Source organism: Globicephala melas, chromosome X (genome assembly GCF_963455315.2).
Source record: "Globicephala melas chromosome X, mGloMel1.2, whole genome shotgun sequence".
Classification (NCBI taxonomy): Eukaryota; Metazoa; Chordata; class Mammalia; order Artiodactyla; family Delphinidae; genus Globicephala; species Globicephala melas.
The window spans coordinates 42,427,987-42,433,897 of record NC_083335.1 but is presented as its reverse complement, the minus strand read 5'-3'; the positions used below and the strand labels follow the sequence as shown (position 1 = coordinate 42,433,897).

Genomic DNA, 5,911 nt, shown 5'->3' with positions numbered 1-5,911 from the left:
TTATTTGAAAAGTCTTTTTTGAAGAATCTTCATGGCAAAGAAAAACAAAATTTAAATAAGAATAGCTATTTTGTTTCAGTACCAAACATGCCTAGAAAAGAAAAGAAATAGAAAATGTGGTTTATTTTCCCAATTGTACAAAAAGAACACTTTGTTTACCCAGTATTTGTGTAAAATTGTTGATGTTTTAAATATTGACTTAATATTCAATAATAACACTGCTATTAGATTTCTAACATTTTATTTTTCTTTTTATCATAACTTCTCCTTTGGTCTTGGGGGACAATCTGGAAAGAAAAGTAGATAAGTCTATGGTGCCTCACATAACTTTTATTAACATAGTAGAAATTCTCTTTATATCAGATACATTTTTTATCACAAAATGGTTTACTAGATAGAAGAAAAAATATTCTCTAAAATTAGTATTATATTTTTAAGATTTTTTTCAGTTGATACTACTTTTCACTTTGTTTAAATTATTAGGTTTTTTAATATAGAGAGCCTCTGTTTCTGTCATGTAAAAAAAATCTGTTTCTATTAAAGATGGATGCTATGGACTGAATGTTTGTTTCCCTCAGATTCATATGTTGAAGCCCTAACCCCCAATGTGATGGTGTTTGGAGATGGGACCTTTGGGAGGTAATTCAATTGTAAGGGTGGCGCTCCCATTAATGGGATTAGTGCCTTTATAAGATGAGACAAGAGAGATACAGTCTTTCTCTCCACTGTGTGAAGATCCAGCAAGAAGGCAGCTGTCTACAAGCTAGGAAGAGGACCCATGCTGGCACCCTGATCTTGGACTTTTAGCCTTCAGAATTGTGAGAAGTAAATTTGTTTTTTAAAGCCACCCAGTCTGTGGTATTTTTGTTATATAGCAGCCTGATCTGATTAAGACGATGGGCAATCGTGTTTAACAGAATATACTGTTGACCAGAATCATTAATGCTTTATTTTTGTAATACTCATAAGAGGATATCTTCCCAAGGAGCATAATAGTACATGTGAATTAAAGTCCATTTTAAAGTATATAACAGGAATGCAACATTTTTCAGCTTGCCAGGAAGAATATTAGCTTATCTAAATAGATTTGGTGCACAGAGCTGGAGGCTGGATGTTAAGGAGTCCTTCTATTGCTTCTAGTTTTAGGTTCATCATTAGTGAATTGTACGACCTTGGAAGTCACTTAAATACTTTGCCTCTTGATTCTCTCTTTGGTAAAATTTAGATTCTGATGTCTGTCTTTCAAAGGTTTGGCATGTAAAATGATAGAAAATTTGTAGAATTTTCATTGAAAACCCACAAAGGGGAAAAGAGATAGAAAAGTTTTTCCTACTTTGGAAGCTGTATTTGATCAAAGTATATCTTATAGAAATGCAATTAAAGACTATTCCAGCTCTTCCGCCGCCATTTTAAATCCAGCTCCATACAACGTTCTGTCGCCGCTACTGCCGCGACACGGATTGCACGCCAGCGCCTCCCAGCCGATAACTCAGCCGCTATGGAAGACATGAACGAGTACAGCAACATAGAGGAATTTGCAGAGGGATCTAAGATCAACGCGAGCAAGAATCAGCAGGATGATGGTAAAATGTTTATTGGAGGCTTGAGCTGGAATACAAGCAAGAAAGATCTGACTGAATATTTGTCTCGATTTGGGGAAGTTGTAGACTGCACAATTAAAACAGATCCAGTCACTGGAAGATCAAGAGGATTTGGATTTGTGCTTTTCAAAGATGCTGCTAGTGTTGATAAGGTTTTGGAAATGAAAGAACACAAGCTGGATGGCAAATTGATAGACCCTAAAAGAGCCAAAGCTTTAAAAGGGAAGGAACCCCCTAAAAAGGTTTTTGTGGGTGGATTGAGCCCAGATACTTCAGAAGAACAAATTAAAGAATATTTTGGAGCCTTTGGAGAGATTGAAAATATTGAACTTCCCATGGATACAAAAACAAATGAAAGAAGAGGATTTTGTTTTATTACATATACAGACGAAGAGCCAGTAAAGAAATTGTTAGAAAGCAGATACCATCAAATTGGTTCTGGGAAGTGTGAAATCAAAGTTGCACAACCCAAAGAGGTATATAGGCAGCAACAGCAACAACAAAAAGGAGGAAGAGGTGCTGCAGCTGGTGGACGAGGTGGTACTAGGGGTCGTGGCCGAGGCCAACAGAGCACTTATGGCAAGGCATCTCGAGGGGGTGGCAATCACCAAAATAATTACCAGCCATACTAAAAGGGGACGTTGGAGAAAACAGGAAGAGATTGCTAAAGTAACCCATCTTGCAGGACGACATTGAAGATTGGTCTTCTGTTGATCTAAGATGATTATTTTGTAAAAGACTTTCTAGTGTACAAGACACAACTGTGTCCAACTGTATATAGCCGCCAATTAGTTTTTGTTTTTACTTTGTCTTTTGCTATCTGTGTTATGACTCGACGTGGATTTGTGTTTATACAAATTTTATTTGTATGATTTCATGTTAAACCTCAAATAAATGCTTCCTTATGTGATTGTTTTTCTGCGTCAGGTACTAAATAGCCCTGTAAAAGTGTAATTTTAAATAAGCAATAATTAAGGCACAGTTTATTTTGTAGGGAGTGTTGATCCATAGGGAGAAACTGTGGTCCTTTACAAATAGCCAGCTACAGTATCTACTCTGTTCTCTTTTTGTTAGATGTATTCTGTGTTCTAAGGCTTCATTTCCCTGTTAACTGAGGCTTCCACATACCTTTAAGTAATGTTGTTTTCTCTTTGTATATCTGGGGACTTTGTCATGAAAGTTTCTGTGGCGTAGTTATAGTGTTGTGATGAGTGGAAGCTTTCTAGTAGACCATAAGTCTTCTGGTTATATTTTGAAAAGTAACTTTTTAATGGCACAAAGCATGCTGGTAGCTCCTTTTATGAATAGAAAATATTTTGCTTTGCTCTTGTCTCTGGAAAGGCATTTGTTATGACTTGCTGTATTCAGTGGTCTGCTAGAAAGAGCTTTGGCTAATCATAATACCATAACTTTGTTTTCTTGATTAAACTGTCTAAATATACCCAGGGGAAAAAACACTTGAACTGTGTTATAGGAGCCACAGTTTAAGAATATCAGATGTAGTTACATTTAACACAAGGATTTTGGCAAATAGGTATGAAGTTACTAAAATTTGAACAAAAGTTAGATTAAAATATATGACGTAGTGGATGAGTAAATTAATTGTATACTATTCTGTTGGTATTATGTCACAGCAAGCACCAAACTGAACAAAATGTTTTCTGTTGGGGCATTTTTAGGAAGCTGTATTGGGTGTTAACTGTTACGTGGTGTGAGTTCTTAGAAAAAATCATGGTAGTAAGTTTCATCATTTTTAGCGCAGTTAGTGCATGAGCTGAATAGTTAAGCATATCCATATTCAAACGTAAAAGGAATAGTGGGGAAAGGTATCCCTTAAATCTTATGTAAATGCAAATCTAAGTGTGACCAAGTCATGTCATTACAACAGATCTTCTGGTGCATTAAAAAAAAGTTTTAGCTGTAGATTTTGGAGGATGTCCTGGGTAAACTCAAGTTTTGAATTTTACATTCAGTGTAGTTATTGAATTTAAGGTTTTTGTTTTTGTTTCTGTGGTTCCATGTTAGCCATTAGGATTGGCATACAAGTTCATATGTGGAATAGTTGACCTCACCTTCAACCAAGTATAAATTTTTTTATGCTAATGAACCTGCCTTGTTTTATTTGGTGCCTGCAACTTTCTTTGTTCCGATGATGTTTGTACTTGCTGGGCTATCAAGTTACAATGCTTTTGACCTTTTGCTCCTGTTTTGCTATTTGACCTTACACCTAGGCCAAGTACCAATGTTGGCTGTTGCAAGGGATTGTTTGATTCGTTCAACATGCAACCTTAGGGAACAGAAAGGAGATTTTCATTTTAAGTTATCTTGTCAAAGTCAGTAGGTGCAGTGTCTTTAGGGCAGTGAATCCTGTAAGTTCAAATTTATGATTAGGTGACAAGTTGACATTGAGATTGTCCTTTCCCTGATCAAAAATGAATAAAGGCTTTTTAAACAAACAAACAAACAAAAAGACTATTCCAGGAGGTATTGGCTTACTGAAGTAATGCACGTTCTCTGTACTTTACTTTCTGTGTGAACAGAGGTTTCCTGAGCCTTTCTGAGAAAAGTGCTGAAAGTATGAATGAATAAGAACCTACTTAATAGTTTGACATCCTAAGCATTTATGAGTATTACAGCCCTGGATACAATAACATAGTTAATATCACATATGAAATTGAACAAGATTGCATTTTTAATATGCTGTACTTTGCCCTTGTATCTATTTGTAGGTGAACTTTCTATTACCTGGGGTAGTGAGGAAGAAGGTAGTATATAATTGTTTAATTAGATGTGAATTTCAACTTAAAAAAATAGAACTGAATCCTTTTTCTATTTGTAATCAGTTTTGTGGACTAGGTTAAATTCACAAACTTGATCGTCAGTTTCTGCATAGTCAAGCTCAATGGAACTTCTCCCCAGAAAAAAATATCTACCTAATTGGTCAAAATTAGCAAAGACAGTCATTCAAAGTCTCTGGAGAATGATAAAGGGATTTGCAACAAATTGAAAATCATTTATTCAAAATCTACAAAATTCAGTAATAGTAGTAGGAGTCTTTAACATGTGAGATAGAGGTTACACCCATTTTCCCACCCAACTCTGCGTTGCAGAAGAGGTATTACAGTGAGCTTGGCAGCCAAGTGGCAGCTCCTATCTCTCCCAGATACTGTTCCATAATATAGAGGTTCCAACAGGGTCAGAGAAAACCTCAAAGGCTGGCAACACCCTGGCCCTGCCTGAGGGACCTGACTTTATTTGTATTGTGGAGCAATTTGTGCCTCAAAGGAACTGTCCAAAATAAAAATCAGCAAACAATCAGTGGAGGCCAAAAGCATGGTATGATACTAATAGAGGCAGACCAGCCAGAAGTTTAACAGACCAGAGAAAGAGCCAGCAAAGGAGGCCTGGTGATAAGGAAGAGTGTGTACATACCTAAGGCCACACTCTCTCAGGAGCAACTGGAGAGGAAACTGCTTTACTATTAGTCCTTGACTAAATGTGAGACAAACTTGTAAGCTCCCTGAAGTGTGAAAGCAGTCTTTAAGCCACACAGGTCAAACAGCAAAAAATGAAAACCTTATTGGCTCAGGGGCTTAAGTACAACTCCAATCAATCAGTGGATGACTGCTAAACTATACTGACCCAGGGATTACCCTTAGGAACCCAGGTGTCAAGATGAAAAATAAAAAATCCAAACAGGAAAATTAGAGGCTCCACACTATGGGGGAACTGATTTCACAGAATTAGTCTAGCCAAGTTGCTATAAGACTCTGGAGCAGGGACAATCCAGTGCTGTTACAATATATTACCTAATTGTTCAGATTAATAAAGAAATAGGAAAGTGTGACCCATATTCAGGGGAAAAAAAGACAAATTGCCTTTGAGGGGGAATCAAATATTGAACTTGGTGGACAAGGACTTCAAAGCAGCTATTATAAATATGTTCAAAGAACTTAAACCATGTTTAAATAATTAAAGGAATATGTAATGACAATGACTCATCAAAAAGAAAATACCAGTAAAGAATCGAATACATACACACCACACCCCAAATGGAAGTGCTGGACTTGAAAACAGTGAAGAAAAATGAACAGAGCCTTATGAAAATGTAGTACAGCATTAAGTACACAAACACACTCATGATGGGTATACCAGAGGAGGAGACAAAGCGACAAAAAATATTTAAAGAAATGATGGCTGATAATGCCCCAAATTTGATGAAAAACACTCTATACATTCAAGAAGCTTGGGAAAATACTAGCGAAGCAAATCCAGCAACATAAAACGGATTATAATCCATGACCAACTGG

General features: G+C 36.5%; 1 pseudogene; it reads left to right on the top strand.

Annotated features, from left to right (window-relative positions):
* The first annotated feature begins 1,405 nt into the window (after positions 1–1,405).
* LOC115843944 (heterogeneous nuclear ribonucleoprotein D-like pseudogene) lies at positions 1,406–2,516 on the top strand (annotated as a pseudogene).
* Positions 2,517–5,911: the final 3,395 nt, after the last annotated feature.